Consider the following 16,247-nt stretch of genomic DNA (forward strand, 5'->3'; position numbering starts at 1 on the left):
TATTGATTGGATATCTTTAACCTAGTTCTCTAATAACTTTACCCAGAATGTGTTGCCTACTTCCGCAAGAAAGTGAGTTGGTTTGGGTTGAGAACTGTGCCAGTGAGGAGGTAATAATTGTTTATTTGTCATGTATATTTTGTCCTGCTCTGAAGATATTTGGGATGTGTGTATTACACATTATTATGAAACTCAGCTGGTGCTCTATTGAACTTAAAAATGAGAAAACGAAGTGGAACAGCTATTTTATTTCAGACTGCCAAAACCAGTAAACCCCTACTGGCAAAGTTGATACTGAACACATGCCTACTGAGATTTAGGGTGTCCACTCAGATCGTGGACTTGGGAGCTTGTCCTCTCCTTACTCCTGAAGGCACCTTACCTCAATGGCCGGGCTCACAGACAATTTCAATGCCAAGAGAAATGACTGGAGTAAATCTATCAGCATTGACCCTAACCTCACCAAAAATGACCAGCCATTTGTCTGTGGTTCCAGCCGTCCTGAACCCAACGGAATGTTCATGACTAAGCATGTTAAGAGTGAATACAAAACATACAAATAAAACTAAAGTTAATGTTCTTTGCTTCTAACCAAGAAGCAATACAAAATACAATCTCATTAACACTTGACATCATTAACAGCTCATTAACAGCTGACATTAACAACTAACATCTGTGGTAGATAAAAATATAAATTTTTATTTAAAAGACAGGATGTGACCGGAATATTTCTGCCAGAAAAAAAAAGATTGAAAATGACAGATAACTAGCTATTTAATCATGTCTATCTACATGATTACTATCTCCACTAGACAGTGATTTGCAGTTGGATCCTTTATAATGATCAGAAAGGCTCTCCTATGCAGATATCTCATTAGAATCCCCCAGTATGGGACCAATAGCTTCATACAGTATAACTACTGTTCCTTCACCAATTAACCCTACTGGTTCCCTCATTATGCTCTTCGTCTTCATCCTGCCTAATTCTCTGCCTGTCAACATCGACATATCTACTTAGCACCTTGACATACTGTACGCTAGGCTGCATACACTTTGAACCTAAAAGGCCTACTGAAAACAGAAATGAAATGCATAGGCTATTGGCTCTGTGCAGCCTGTACTAAGTCGGCTGCTTTGTTTCTTTGATAATTTAAAGAACAGTTTTATTGTTGAACCATTATTACAATACAAAGGACACTATTTTATGTGAAAACTGAAAATGTTATTATAATGGCATGATGTATGTCATTACAGGGAGGTACAAGCAAGACAATGGAGTAAGTTAGGTCCTTCTGGTCCTTCTGTAGCTCAGTTGGTAGAGCATGGCGCTTGCAACGCCAGGGTAGTGGGTTCGATCCCCGGGACCACCCATACGTAGAATGTATGCACACATGACTGTAAGTCGCTTTGGATAAAAGCGTCTGCTAAATGGCATATATTATATTATTATATATTATTTATTATTAGGTCCATGCAATGTAATATTTGGACCACTATTAATAACTGAAGACAAACAGAGAAACTTGTTGACAGAATGAAAGTATTTTGTTCAAGTATTTTATATGTGGAGCAAGGTAACCAGCCTCAGAAAGAAGGTTAATGATATATCAATTTAAATGCCCTTGTCTGAAATCTCATTGGCGGAGAGACTGGTTGCAGGCTCGGGTTGCAAGGATCCAGATGTGTAGGCATCCAACAACTGGACAAAAGTGAGATGTTGAGGGAGGAGTCTAATGAAATGGTTTGAACAAAACACGTCTCAAACAAGCTTTTTAAAAAAAAGAATTTTAAAAACCCGTCTCAAACGAGGTCTGGTACTATCCCTCCCCCTGTCATTGGACCGACTGCCTGCCAATTCAACACACTAGGGCGTGTATTATCCTATGCTGCTCTTCGCTGGGTGAGGTATGTTGTGATTGCAGTCCAGCTCGAGCGTGCGTGGGTCTCTGTCATGACAAGGGCGCTCTTTCGCAGCTTTCGCGCTCTGGGAATACAAGCCTTTCTGGAAAAAAAATAACTAATCCCGTCTTGACGCTTCTGTAACACTGGTCTCTGTCCTGCTAGAATCAAAGTATTGTCAACGAATCAAGATAGCCAAAACGAAAGAAAAAGGTAAGAATTATACTACGGCACTTTCTCTTTATCAAGCATTGATTATTTGATTGCGCTAGTGCTAGGGCAAAAACCAAAACGGGTAGGTGGTATAAACTGGCCAAACATGTTATGAATGGTAGGACTTCCTATAAGTACCTACTTCGAACTAGAATACGACATCGTTTTGTTTTAAATAGCCCAATGTCCTCTATGTAGACACTGGGGCAAACTTGTGGCAACACAAAATACTACGAATTGCGCAAGTTAAATGTAGGTGCAGCCACGGAGACAGTCGGCTACTGAAGGAGTTAGTTATGTTTCGTGCTAGGGCAAAACCAAAACGTGCACCCAGGAAGGGCCCCAAGACCGAGACTGGGAAACCGTGTCCTAAAGAGCATTTGTCATCAAATAAATATGCCAAAAATAGTATACTAGGAATACTCTATCCGTTTTTGGATCGGCTATATGACTGTGTTTTTGTCGTTGTGCAGACAGACGTCTGTTTGTATTTATGTAGGCTATAGTTTACAGAAATTAAAACGAGACTTTAATGGTCTATATAATAGACCTGCAACCATACATGTCTTTCAAACACTGTTATATAATCTCACTGGGTCATTTGAACAAGGTGAATACAATATCGTTTTTGTAGAAAATTGTTGCCAGTCTTAAAGAGTAAGTTGAAATGCATAATAGCTGCGTGCGCCTAGATGTATCGAGTTGGGTGATTTCACAGATTTCGCAGTCCTTTGTGTAGCGTGACAAACTTGTTGTTGTAGGCCTAGATTGACCTTACTTGGTTCACCAGCTTTATATTATAGAGCAATGTCTTGTCATTTTGACAGCTGCTTAATTAAAATGCGCATTAGGTGATTTTAGTTGTGGATGACTTTGAATTTTCCACAACAACTGCAGTCTGTGACCTGCTGGTTATCTGTCATAATGCAATGAAACAAATGACGATGCCTTTGATTGTATGTTTAGGCTGATTCTTAAATTGTTTTATGTTTTTTGAGTTTGTGCACATATTTATAGCCTGAAAATACAGCTAGAGGCTATCAATAACAGTGATTCGAATTACATGTTGATATTAGTTTTTTCATGCAGTCTTTAATGCGTTTTGGTAAACACTAGCCAAAATATAATAGCCAATATTGTGTCGAATTAGCGAGAATAATGTCCAATAGTTCCAGATGGGAGGACATTGAAGGTGACAGTCTGTGTGTAGTCTACAGACCTGGATTGAGACAAAAATAGGCTATCTTTTTATGCTCTTTAGAACCACTCTCAGCTATGCCCAACAGAGAGAAGCTTTTAGTAGGTTTATATCTGCAAGTCAAATATCTTGACCAAAGTATGGCATGAAGTACGTGTGTGTGGGGGGTGGGTTTTGCTCAAATCTGGTTAAAGGATTGAAAGGAATGTGAGTCTTATTTAGTACATTTAGTAATTGCCTGCTTTTCTCAAGTCTAGTAACCTGGCCAGCAGGTAGGTTAGACAAGCTAATCCAACTTGATTGATAGCCTGAAATGGTGAGATTGGGAGTCTATCTAGCTGGCTAACTAAAGCCAACATCATACAGTTGCAAGGTTAGTACTATCAATCAAATGTATTTATAAAGCCCTTTTTACATCAGCAGATGTCACAAAGTGCAATACAGAAACCCAACCTAAAGCCCCAAACGGCAAGCAATGCAGATGTAGAAGCAGACAAACAACAAAACATTTTTGTTTTATTTATTCATGAAGAAGAAATCAATAGGCTACACAGCTTGATCACGTTCATTTATAAACATACCTCCTGTCCAACACCATCAGCTGAAAGCAAATAAAACGCTGTGTGTCACTCTACACTCTACACTCTACACTCCTCCACTGACGATACTCTACTATAGTGGCCTGCCTTTCTTTTCTCTGTGCACTTGGGAAGGGACCACTTACTAGGGAGAATTGTGGGGGGCGGTGGGTACTCTTTGCCTAGTCCAGTCAGTGTGTCCCATCTGCAAAATGCTGCTGACAGATCTTTTTATAAATGATTCGGATAAAACACAGGCTTAAAAATGAAGATGACTAATTAATTTAACATCTGAAACATCTCACAACACGACATCTGAGGGGGCACTTGCCTTTGTGCCCCCTATGGACAAGCCGCCACTGGCAGCATGCACAACTAACGTTTCCCATCCATAATAGTTTTGGTGATGTGGATGTGTGATAACTGCGTCTATATTCCAATGTTTTAGAAGAAATTTAAATATTCATGTTAATTTGGTGCAAAACTCACTGACTCTAGGGTATCATTATCTTACAGTACAAACAAGGTTGTTTTTCTCCTTTTTAAATGTTTCTTTCTGCAGATATTTTTATTAAAAACAATATTTACCCCCATCTTTTACATGTTAAAAAGGAAACCAAAGTTTCAGTTGGTATCATAGTTTTTTACTGGTGCTTGTGGTCAGGGCTCGGCTGCTCAGTCAGAGAAAATGACAATACTGTTATACATTAGGTGTTTTAGATGTCATAGCCTAATCAACAAGTGGTGCTATTGCTTCCCTTCAACAGAGTTGGAATATTCTACTGGTTTGTTGCGCTTTCTGGATTTATCATTTTTGAATAATATGTTTATATTATTTGTAACTCCTACCCAACCATTATGCCCTCTCGGAACTCTTTTTACCTTGCTCACTCTCTTTCGCTCTCTCTCTCTTTCTCATTTCCTACCTCCAGAAACACACATCTCCGCTTTCTTATTACCCAACCCCATTCAATAAGTAACTCAGGTCTTGCATGCTGGTGGGTGATGGCTGTAAATGACTGGAGCTGAGAGAGGCAGCCCGCTCCCTCTCCGTCGGCTCCCAAATTGCATGTTGTCCGGTTCTCATTTCAGCCCTGAAAGAGCCGGCGCTCGGTTAGCATGGCTAATGGTGCATTTAGACCACGGTGTAATTTTATTTCCTATTTCCGATGGTGCTGTAGTTTTTGTATTAAATGACAGGAGGTCTGCTGCAGGGCTGAGCTGGGCTGTGATGTGTGGATGGCTGTGTCTCCTTAATGGTCCGTGGGGTAATGAGGGCAGAAATAGGCTCTGTCCCAGGGGCTCAGGACTATGGTCCTGTGGGACGTACAGTACAGCCTATACCTCCCAGCCCACAGTCACCCCTGTGATGCAGATATTCCCTCATCCAACTCTGCTGCCTCTCCAACTGTTCTAACAGTTGGAGAACTGGCTTCAGAACTGGCCCAGACTCAAGTTACTGTACTGTTTAGAGAAGCAACTGTCTTTTGCGTCAACTGTCTTCCGCAGAAGACTGTGGTACCATTATACTATCCATAATATTATATTGAATGGTTTCGGTTAGGATCCAGATAGAGCCCAGACGCCCTGGCACATATCAATTGCAGTGGTTGAATTACTGCAATCTGCCCCTTCTGTGTTGATAACTTCCATTTTGAGATCAATATGACTTTTATAGTATCTTTCTTTAAAAGCATTGTAAGTGTGGAGTATTGACAGTAACCATCTGTCTGAGGTGACTCTGAATTACTACCTACGGCACTTGAGGGCTGCTGGAGTTTAAAAAATGGGCAGTGTGACTGTGTTTGGCTTGAAGGAGCAACAGTTAATCTTCGGCTCCCACCCTCACCATATGGGACTTTGTTTGGCCCTGCACCGGAGTGAAGCACTGGACTGTGGCACCTCATATTTCATATTGATGGTAGTTTGTTACCCATGGCAACTGGGCAGCCAATGGGGACCCCATATCTGGCTTAGTGGGGAAAGTAAGGAAAGGATGGTTTTGCAAGGCCGTGCCGTCTTCCACCCTCCCTGTCTGCCTGCCTCGGTTCAGCGACAGGTTCCTGAACCCTGGGGAGTGAATTATTACCTGTCAGCCCCAGAGCCTCCCCATCATCCATAACCCAAGGCTGACACGGAACAGGCCTGTCCCAGCTATCTGCTGAGACCACCAGGCCTTGGCCTTCAGGTTTGGCCCCTCCAATGGACATTGGGGGAAAATCACATGAACATATTGCATTAAAAAGGGTGGGTTGAGGAAAGCCTCGTGGCTTTGCCATGGCAGCTGAAGGGGGTCTTCAGTCATTGTCCGGGACCAGTAGGGGGAAATGTACTTTACTGTGTTTTAGCTGTTTGCTCTTCACAATGCAGAAACTTGTCCTCATTACAATGCTAAGAGTCCTCATTACAATGCTAAGAGTCCTCATTACAATGCTAAGAGTCCTCATTACAATGCTAAGAGTCCTCATTACAATGCTAAGCTTCATTGTATCATAGATTTTTCATGATTTATTGGATTTTCTAGTATTGCTTTGAATATCACCTCTTTTCATTTATTTTTCTGTATATCTGTGTTCATTTCAGCACACCAGGACCTTGGTGCCCAAAATAAATGTCTGGTTTAATTGACTGTGTTCAATATTGACACTGTTTTATCCTATTAGCCCCATCAGTAGCAGTCATTTAAATAGTCCTTGACAGGGCAGTAATTAGCTCTGATTCTAAAAACAGGCGAGTGATGGCTGCCCTCCTGTCACACCGCCGCGGTTAGCACTGTACGGGTAATCATACCAGAGCTGGTGAGTGCGTGAATTTGGGAGGAAAAAGGGCAGAGTTCAACCAAAGGGTAGGATGGAAAAAAATAAAAAAAGGTTGCAGACCACACTCTGGACAAGTGACAGGCCTCAGTCCTCCTTTCCAGACTGGCTGTCTTCCTGTGGTTTTATAAAGCCTTTTTCAGCAATGTTAACCCCTTGTCAAACATGGTCTTAGGCCGCTCAGCTAACCCGCAGCAGCCACGGGCCGAGAATGCTGGGTGACTGTCTGGTTAAGCTCCACGAACTGAAGTGGAAGGGTTCCAGCAATTACAGAGGGCAGTATAACCTGTGTCAGCAGATAGTATCATATTTATGTATTCAGGTCCGTAAAGGTTTCCCAACCCTTAGTCTTTGTATGTGAACATGTTTTCATCCTACTTTATTTGTGTTATATTAGTATGTAAATCCTGCTGTCTGAGTGGCTTGTCTATGTTTGTTTGAAGCACCTTCCCAAATCACCCAATTACAATCTGCATTTTGAGTAATCCTTTTAGATTCCATTATCTTTTTGTCTTCCTCAAAAGAGATTGGCCACACACACGGCTGTTTGATTAGTGTGATGGGAAGTTTTTGCCCAGTACACTCAGGGCTGGTAAGGGAGAAGAGTTTTGGGCAAGAAATACATCCTGTTGAGATTAAACTTATTTCCCTTTTCTTGCATATTTCATCTGAGGAGGTAGCTACTTCATTTGCACATTGAGTCTCATCACTGAGGATTACTGAGCGATGACTAAGACGGTTGCCTTTTTTATACTCTCATTTAACTGCGACACCCACAATCCCCCAGAGCCCCCAATGAACCATAACAATCACAAGGGCCTATATGCAATATTCAGGCATTGAGATACCTATTGGTACTGTATGTATATAATAGTATCAGTAAACTTGAATCAAAACATTTTCCCATTGGCTACTTAATGCAGGAAGCAATATACACTGCTCAAAAAGATAAAGGGAACACTAAAATAACACATCCTAGATCTGAATGAATGAAATATTCTTATGAAATACTTTTTTCTTTACATAGTTGAATGTGCTGACAACAAAATCACACAAAGATGATCAATGTAAATCAAATTTATCAACCCATGGAGGTCTGGATTTGGAGTCACACTCAAAATTAAAGTGGAAAACCACACTACATGCTGATCCAACTTTGATGTAATGTCCTTAAAACAAGTCAAAATGAGGCTCAGTAGTGTGTGTGTGGCCTCCACGTGCCCGTATGACCTCACTACAACGCCTGGGCATGCTCCTGATGAGGTGGCGGATGGTCTCCTGAGGGATCTCCTCCCAGACCTGGACTAAAGCATCCGCCAACTCCTGGACAGTCTGGTGCAACGCGGCATTGGTGGATGGAGCGAGACATGATGTCCCAGATGTGCTCAATTGGATTCAGGTCTGGGGAACGGGCGGGCCAGTCCATAGCATCAATGCTTTCCTCTTGCAGGAACTGCTGACACTCCAGCCACATGAAGTCTAGCATTGTCTTGCATTAGGAGGAACCCAGGGCCAACCGCACCAGCATATGGTCTCACAAGGGGTCTGAGGATCTCATCTCGGTACCTAATGGCAGTCAGGCTACCTCAGGCGAGCACATGGAGGGCTGTGCGGCCCCCCCCCAAAGAAATGCCACCCCACACTGACCCATCGCCAAACCGGTCATGCTGGAGGATGTTGCAGGCAGCAGAACGTTCTCCACGGCGTCTCCAGACTCTGTCACGTCTGTCACATGTGCTCAATGTGAACCTGCTTTCATCTGTGAAAAGCACAGGGCGCCAGTGGCGAATTTGCCAATCTTGGTGTTCTCTAGCAAATGCCAAACGTCCTGCTCGGTGTTGGCTGTAAGCACAACCCCACCTGTGGATGTCGGGCCCTCATACCACCCTCATGGAGTCTGTTTCTGACCGTTTGAGCAGACACATGCACATTTGTTTCCTGCTGGAGGTCATTTTGCAGGGCTCTGGCAGTGCTCCTCCTGCCCCTCCTTGCACAAAAGCGGAGGTAGCGGTCCTGCTGCTGGGTTGTTGCCCTCCTACGGCCTCCTCCACGTCTCCTGATGTACTGGCCTGTCTCCTAGTAGCTCCTCCATGCTCTGGACACTACGCTGACAGACACAGCAAACCTTCTTGCCACAGCTCGCATTGATGTGCCATCCTGGATGAGCTGCACTACCTGAGCCACTTGTGTGGGTTGTAGACTCCGTCTATTGCTACCACTAGAGTGAAACCACCGCCAGCATTCAAAAGTGACCAAAACATTAGCCAGGAAGCATAGGAACTGAGAAGTGGTCTGTGCTTATCACCTGCAGAACCACTCCTTTATTGGGGGTGTCTTGCTAATTGCCTATAATTTCCACCTGTTGTCTATTCCATTTGCACAACAGCATGTGAAATTTATTGTCAATCAGTGTTGCTTCCTAAGTGGACAGTTTGATTTCACAGAAGTGTGATTGACTTGGAGTTACATTGTGTTGTTTAAGTGTTCCCTTTATTTTCTTGAGCAGTGTATATGTTGCAGTGATCTTTTTACTCTACTGCTCATCTTCTCATAGAATGCAGGTTAACTAAACAAGCCCTCCTGTGAATTGCTGCTGGCTGCACACACATTATTGATTGGCGCAGTCCTAGAGGGGCTAAAGGTGCAGTGGTTTTTGTTCCAAATTATCTCTTAATCACTTCATAATGAGGTTAGCCTCCCGCCATCCTGCCTCATTGATTAGCTGCCCATGTTGAAACTGAAGCGATCCGTCCTTTCACTTCACTGAATGTTTAATTTGGATTCACTGGTGTTTCGGCTTAGCTGTATCCAAAATCCTTATAATGGGTTTTTTAAGTTGATTTTGTTTCTGGTGGCGCATTCGTACAGTTTTTGTATAGTCTATTTTTGTGATCATGCAATGGATTTCACTGTAGCTGAAAACCATCTAGTTCCTGCATGATTTCAAAATATATGTTTTTATTTTTAGGTTAGAATTAAAGTGCAGAACTGAATCTCCTAACCACATCCCAGGAATTGAAATGTGGGTGCATGCTGGAGCTTGTTGTTCTTGGAAATCGACCCACAATTTCTTAGCATGCAGGAAAGATCTGTTCTTCAGAGAGAAAATGTGTGAGAGGAGGACATTAGTAAAAAAGGGAGAGAGATTTGGAAATAGGCAGGGTAAGTAGGAGAATAACATCAACAAAAATGTATTTTGATCATCTTAAAATCCATCCTTCATGCCATATAATACATGTAATCCTTATGCATTTAGGGCCCGATTCAGACTTAGGGAATGTACGCCTTTCTTACGCACGCCTTTACTAGGCACTTCTCAGTAGTTGGTATTCAGACTTCTCTTATGCAGGTGCATAACGGGCTTATCAGGTGTGATTCCCTTGCGGACGCTGAAATACATTTATTCAATCTCTGGAAACCCTCCCACTTGCTGGCCAACAGATTTTCTTGTGGAGTTTTCATTCAATAGAGTTTTCAGTACATTTATCTGAAATCATCCCTTTAAATACTTTTCTTAATTATAATTTTCTTGACAGACTCACTAGAATATACACTGAGTGTACAAAACATTGTACATGTGTACATTCTCTTTCCGTGGCAGAGACTGACCAGTGAATCCACTAGAATATACACTGAGTGTACAAAATATTGTAGATGTGTACATTCTCTTTCCGTGGCAGAGACTGACCAGTGAATCCACTAAAATATACACTGAGTGTACAAAACATTGTACATCTGTACATTCTCTTTCCGTGGCAGAGACTGACCAGTGAATCCAGTTGAAAGGTATGATCCCTTATTGATGTCATCTGTTAAATCTACTTCAACAAAGGAGGCTGACCCAAAATGTGCAGAGCAACAGATGGGCTACAGCTAGTCAACTAACAGTCCAGTACAACATTGGTGCCCAAAGACCAATAAAAGAATGCACAACTCATTGTACCTTGACACGAATGGGGTATGGAGGTCGATGACCTTACGGAGTTCCATTTCTTTCAGCAAAAAACAAAGTGTGCTAAATGGAGAAAACACTGGAGAATCAGAAAAACATTGCCTGGTCTGATGAATCCTGGTTCCTGCTGTTTCACGCTGACAGGAGGACTAGGGTATGGAGAACCACATGAGTACATGCATCCATAATGCAGTGCGTCAACATTGCAGGTTGGTGGTGGGATGTGAGGTGTATTTTCATGGCACGTATTGGGCCTCTTGATAAAAGTGGAGCCACAGGATTTCTGAACGTCATTGCCAATCAGGTGCATCCCTTCATTTTTTCCCCAGCAGGTTAAATGCCTCATGCCACAATGCTTGTTCAGGAATGGTTCCAAGAACATGACGGTCAATTCAGTTTACTGCAATGGCCACCCTGTCACCAGATCTCAATCCAATAGAGCATCTGTGGGATGAGATGGAATGATCTATTCAGAGTAGAGATCCACTACCAGCCAACATGACACAACTGTGGAAAGCATTGTAGTCAACAGCGGTTTGATTCATCATGAATTTTTCCATGTTCAATTCATGAAATATTGGAAGGTGAGAAAAGGGTACAATAGGGGTTGAACAGCAGTCTTATCAATATACCTTAATTATCCTCACTAATTCCGGAACTGTGATGACAACGATCCCGTCGTCATGAACCATGCTCCAGGTTTAAACTGCTATTGTCGTGACTTTGCTTTCATTAATCGAATGACTGTTATTTATTTAATCAACTATATTTAATTGTTACTCGATTTTTTTTTTAATTAATCATGCAACAATTAACTCATTAGGATTTGGGGCACCACAGAAGAGGTTGTTTAAAGAGTTACCATCCCCCGAATTAAACTTTATAAGGCTCCCGAGTGGCGCAGCGGTCTAGAGCACTGCATCTGTGTTAGATGCATTACTACAGTCCCTGGTTCAAATCCAGACTGTATCACATCCGGCTGTGATTGGGAGTCCCATAGAGCTGCGCACAATTGACCCAGCGTCGTTCGGGGTAGGCCATCATTTTAAATAAGAATTTGTTCTTAACTGACTTGCCTAGTTAAATAAAGGTTAAATATATTTTTTTATATATTTAATGGATAAACAGTCATCTTATTAATCATTACCTCTTATCATATCATCATTCTGACCAAATTGAACATGTTTCATTATTTATTTGAGGTTAAATTGATTTTATTGATGTATTATGTTACGTTAAAATAAGTGTTCATTTAGTGTTGTTGTAATTGTCATTATTACAAATAAATAAAGAAATTTGTCCGATTTAATCTGTATCGGCATTTTTTTGTCCTCCAATAGTCGGTATCGGCGTTTAAAAATCATAATCAGTCGACCTCTATTGTCACCCATTGCCAAGCTGATCTGAACCATCTGATCCTCACAGGACACTCTGTATGGTCTGTGCTCCATGAATGAATTAAATAGGCTACATGTCCCAAATTATGGAACAACGTGTAATATGTTAGCCTAATATAAAACACTATTGACCCTCAGGAACAACCTCACGGACTTGACAGACAAAAGAAAGGTAAACTAACAATGTAAGGGAACGATGCAAAATGTGTCATATTTGTATAAAATGTATCAAAAATAAAACACAATCTTGATTGGAGAAGTATTCAACCCTCTGAGTCAATACATGTTAGAATCCCCTTTCGCAGCGATTACAGCTGTGAGTCTTTCTGGGTAAGTCTCTAAGAGTCTCTAAGAGCTTTGCACACCTGGATTTGTTCATGATTGTTGCTAGACAGCAATTTTCACGACTTGCAATAGATTTTTCAAGACATTTTTAAGTTAACGGTAACTAGGCCACAGAGGAGCATTCAATGTCGCCTTGGTAAGCAACTCCAGTGTATATTTGTCAATGTGGTTTATGTCTGTTGGAAAGCAGACTGAACCAGGTTTTCCTCTAGGAAATGGCCTGTTTGGCTCTATTCTGTTTCTTTTAAAAACTCCAATGCAGCCACCACCATGCTTAAATATATTCGCAGACGTGTTGTGTTGGATTTGTCCCAAACATAATGCAATGTATTCAGGACATTTTCTGCAGTTCTACTTTAGTGCTTTATTTCAAACAGGATACATGTTCTTTTCACTTTGTCATTTAGGTTAGTATTGTGGAGTAACTATGTTTTTGATCCATCCTTAGAGTTTAATGGCTGTGACAGGGGAAAACTAACTGTTTTAATGTCAGCATTGGCCTCATGGTGAAATCCCTGAGCGGTCTCCTTCCTCTCCGGAAACTGAGTTAGGAAGGACGCCTGTATCTTTTTAGTGACTGGGTGTATTGATACACTATCCAAAGTGTCATTAATTACTTAAACATGATCAAAGGGGATATTCAGTGTCTGAATTTTTATTTTTACCCATCTACCAATGGGTCCCTTTCTTTGCGAAGCATTGGAAAACCTCCCTGGTCTTTGTGGTTGAATCTGTTTTTGAAATTCACTGCTCGACTGAGGGACCTTACAATTATCTGTATGTGTGTGGGATACAGAGATGAGGTAGTCATTCAAAAAGCATGTTAAACACTATTATTATTGTCCATGCAACTTATGTGACTTGTTTAAGAAACTATTTTTCTCCTGAACTTATTTAGGCTTGCCATAAGAAAGGGGTTGAATACTCATTGACTCAAGACATTTACATTTGACATTTTTAATACATTTCTGAAAACACAATTCCACGTTGACGTTCTGGGGTGTTGTGTGACACAATCTCAATTGAATCCATTTAAAATCCAGGCTGTAACACAACAAAATTTAGAAAAATTCAAAGGGTGGTGTCAATACTTTCTGAAGGCACTGTATGCCTATTTCTCTGGGTATTACTGATGGTGGCTACTGATAGTGGCGTATATTTAATATGATTGAAATTGTAAAAAAAAAAAAATGTCCGGCCATATAATTAAATAATTCTAGAGTGCATACATCAACTCGGTAGGTTCGCCGCAACTGTCAGTGTGTGTACTGGTTTTCACAGGCTACAGCCTCGGCTTGGGTCTCCAAATTTCAGACCCACAAATTATAAAGTCTTTGGCCTACAATTAGAATTCTGAATAACGGCAGAGCTATTTTATACTTCACTGTGGAAAAGAGTACGAAATACCTGTCATGTTGACATGCCTTTTAGTTTGCAGAAATATGACTGATTTTACATTAGTCACCAGCGATCATAAGGTAAAATAGATTTGAAACAATTGCCGTGTATATGTACAATTCCTTTATCCAAACGGATTACTCAAATAGCTCTGTAAATTAGTGCATGGAGAATAGTGTTTATTTCTATTCGAAAAAAGAAAGTTGTTGTTGCACTTGGAACCGACAGGTTGCTTGACCTTATTCATCATTTCATTTTGCATGAAGGTGTTGAAGTCAATGAAATGAAGTCAACGCCAGAATACACCTCTGCCACTTCCTTCCTTTCTTTGATCTCTACCCCAAATGTATAGTGGCTGAATAGCATGCTATTCTCATACGTAACATCAGAATACGTATATAGAGCGAAGCGTATAAAAATACAATTACGTTCCCTTTTATGCACGCTTAACTTTGGTCGAAATTCCCCCCTATTAGTCTTTGTGTTCTTAAAATCTGTGGCACAGTTATTGTGTCTGTTCTCACAGATATAGTCTATACCGCAAAGCAATAACCTTATGGGGGGGGGGGTCTATTTAGAGTTTTGCTACTGGAGAACTTATTCTGAGTCATGATCATGTCTCAAAGTAGCTTATTGCAGTTTTTGGAAATTAGGATTTTTATGGGCCCGACACGTGAAATGAAGCAGGAAATTAAAAACCTAAGATTGTTTTTCCCGCTTAAAGCCGCTGCTTCATGCAGTAATGCCTCATCATACCCGATTCAGGTTCTGCACGCACTCAAAAGGTGACTGGTATTCATTTACACAAAGTGTTTTGATTAAACCTCTTATTTTTGCCTTTTTTTATGGTATCATGCAACTATAAAAAAATACATATATTAGTCTGTCACACATTGGTGTTAAATGACATGCATACTGCCGATTGGGTTTTTATTAGCTTGTTCAAAACCCTGCATGGAATTTCCCAACTATCCATAAATAGCTGTCTTGTTCGACCTTGTACGGGGTCTATCAAGACTTAGCATGTACTGTACTATATGCACTTAGGGAAGGGATGACAATGGATCACATTCAAGTGTCGGCTAGTCCTCGCTTTGTTTAACGTCTGTGTGTGTATTTATGCCTGTGTGAGGGTTGGTGTATGTGCTGGTTTTTACAGTATAAGTCTACATCTCTGGGTGGTGATAATGCTATCAGTCGTTTGGTTTGGACGAGGTGCAAGATTAGTTCAGTAACAGACTCCTATCGCTCTCATTTTCCTGGGTTTCTCTGAACTCCAGCCCCTTTCGCTTGAATCAGGGTTATTTTAAAACCGGTCTGTGGAGGTAGAGGTCCAGGGGGTAAGTGTCATATAATTCCACCAGTGTGCGTACAATTGCCCCCCCCCCCCTTCTCACTTCACTCGTCCCATTCCACGGGTGTGCCAGTTAACCATGTGGTGACTCATCCACGCAGCTGTGTGTGTGTGTGTGTGTGTGTGTGTGTGTGTGTGTGTGGGTATTTGTGTGTTATAACGGCTGTTACGATGTTTATCATGTGTTTCGTCTTACACAGATACAGTAAACATATTTGTGTTGACGCATACAAACGCACTCCTACAGGTTCTCTTTCTCCTGCCCAGTGCCTCCAAGGCGGCTTCATTTGATCCTCCTTTATTGCTTTCCCATATTATCTCTCTGCCTCGACAGTCTGTCCCTGAGGGGTGATCACTGGTGACTGACGGTATGAAAGACAACTCAAGGTAAACAAGTCTCCAACTGCAGAGCCTGATACTGCTCTAATGCCTCGTCTCAGAGAGAAGAGTGGGAGAGGAGTGAGCGATGGAGAGTGGTACAGTAAACCGGGTATATCTTTAGTCACCCAATTTGAAGGGACCCAAATAGCCAACACAGCGGAAATGACCCCTACCTCCCACTCACACTCTAAGGCATGGTTCCATTACCTACTATTATAATCACAGTCTGTGTCCGCGACCATTTAGATGGTCACAAAAAAAAGGTTCCAACAAACAGTATCTCAAGACGCTTGTCTGATTTGGAAAATGTGCTAAGAAATGTCTGGTTAGATGTCTAATGGAGTCGGTAATGGAGAGAGACTGACTGCGCTCTGAGGGACATATTTCGGACACTCAGGTCCGTGATTTCATTGAGACGACCATTCACACACAAGACCTTTTTAATGATGTTATTTTAATTAACCAGCTAGCATTATGTCTATGTCCATTTGTCTACCCGCTCGCCTTGGCAGACTAGGCTGAAATTCGCAGGCATTGTGTTCACTTGGCTTCCGAGGTCCCTGCCTCCTCCTATATTTTCCTTTCAAATATATTTTTTTCTCTTGTAGGTTAGCATGATAATACCCCACTGGTGGAGGGTGGTGAGGTGTCAGCGCAGGGTTGCTAATCACTTTAACCCTGTGCTCCGCCTGGTTATTATTATACTAAATGCACCA

At 41.5% G+C, this 16,247-nt stretch overlaps 1 protein-coding gene across 4 annotated transcripts in view; it reads left to right on the forward strand.

Annotated features, from left to right (window-relative positions):
• The first annotated feature begins 1,876 nt into the window (after positions 1-1,876).
• LOC123997764 (semaphorin-6D-like) overlaps positions 1,877-16,247 on the forward strand; it is a 132,333-nt gene continuing 117,962 nt past the window's right edge. For all 4 annotated transcript variants that reach the window (XM_046302297.1, XM_046302296.1, XM_046302295.1 and 1 more), the window contains exon 1: positions 1,877-2,112. The gene's annotated coding sequence lies outside the window, so the exon portion shown is untranslated. The remainder of the gene's footprint in view (positions 2,113-16,247) is intronic.

The sequence above is a fragment of the Oncorhynchus gorbuscha genome, linkage group LG15, assembly GCF_021184085.1.
Source record: "Oncorhynchus gorbuscha isolate QuinsamMale2020 ecotype Even-year linkage group LG15, OgorEven_v1.0, whole genome shotgun sequence".
NCBI lineage: Eukaryota > Metazoa > Chordata > Actinopteri > Salmoniformes > Salmonidae > Oncorhynchus > Oncorhynchus gorbuscha.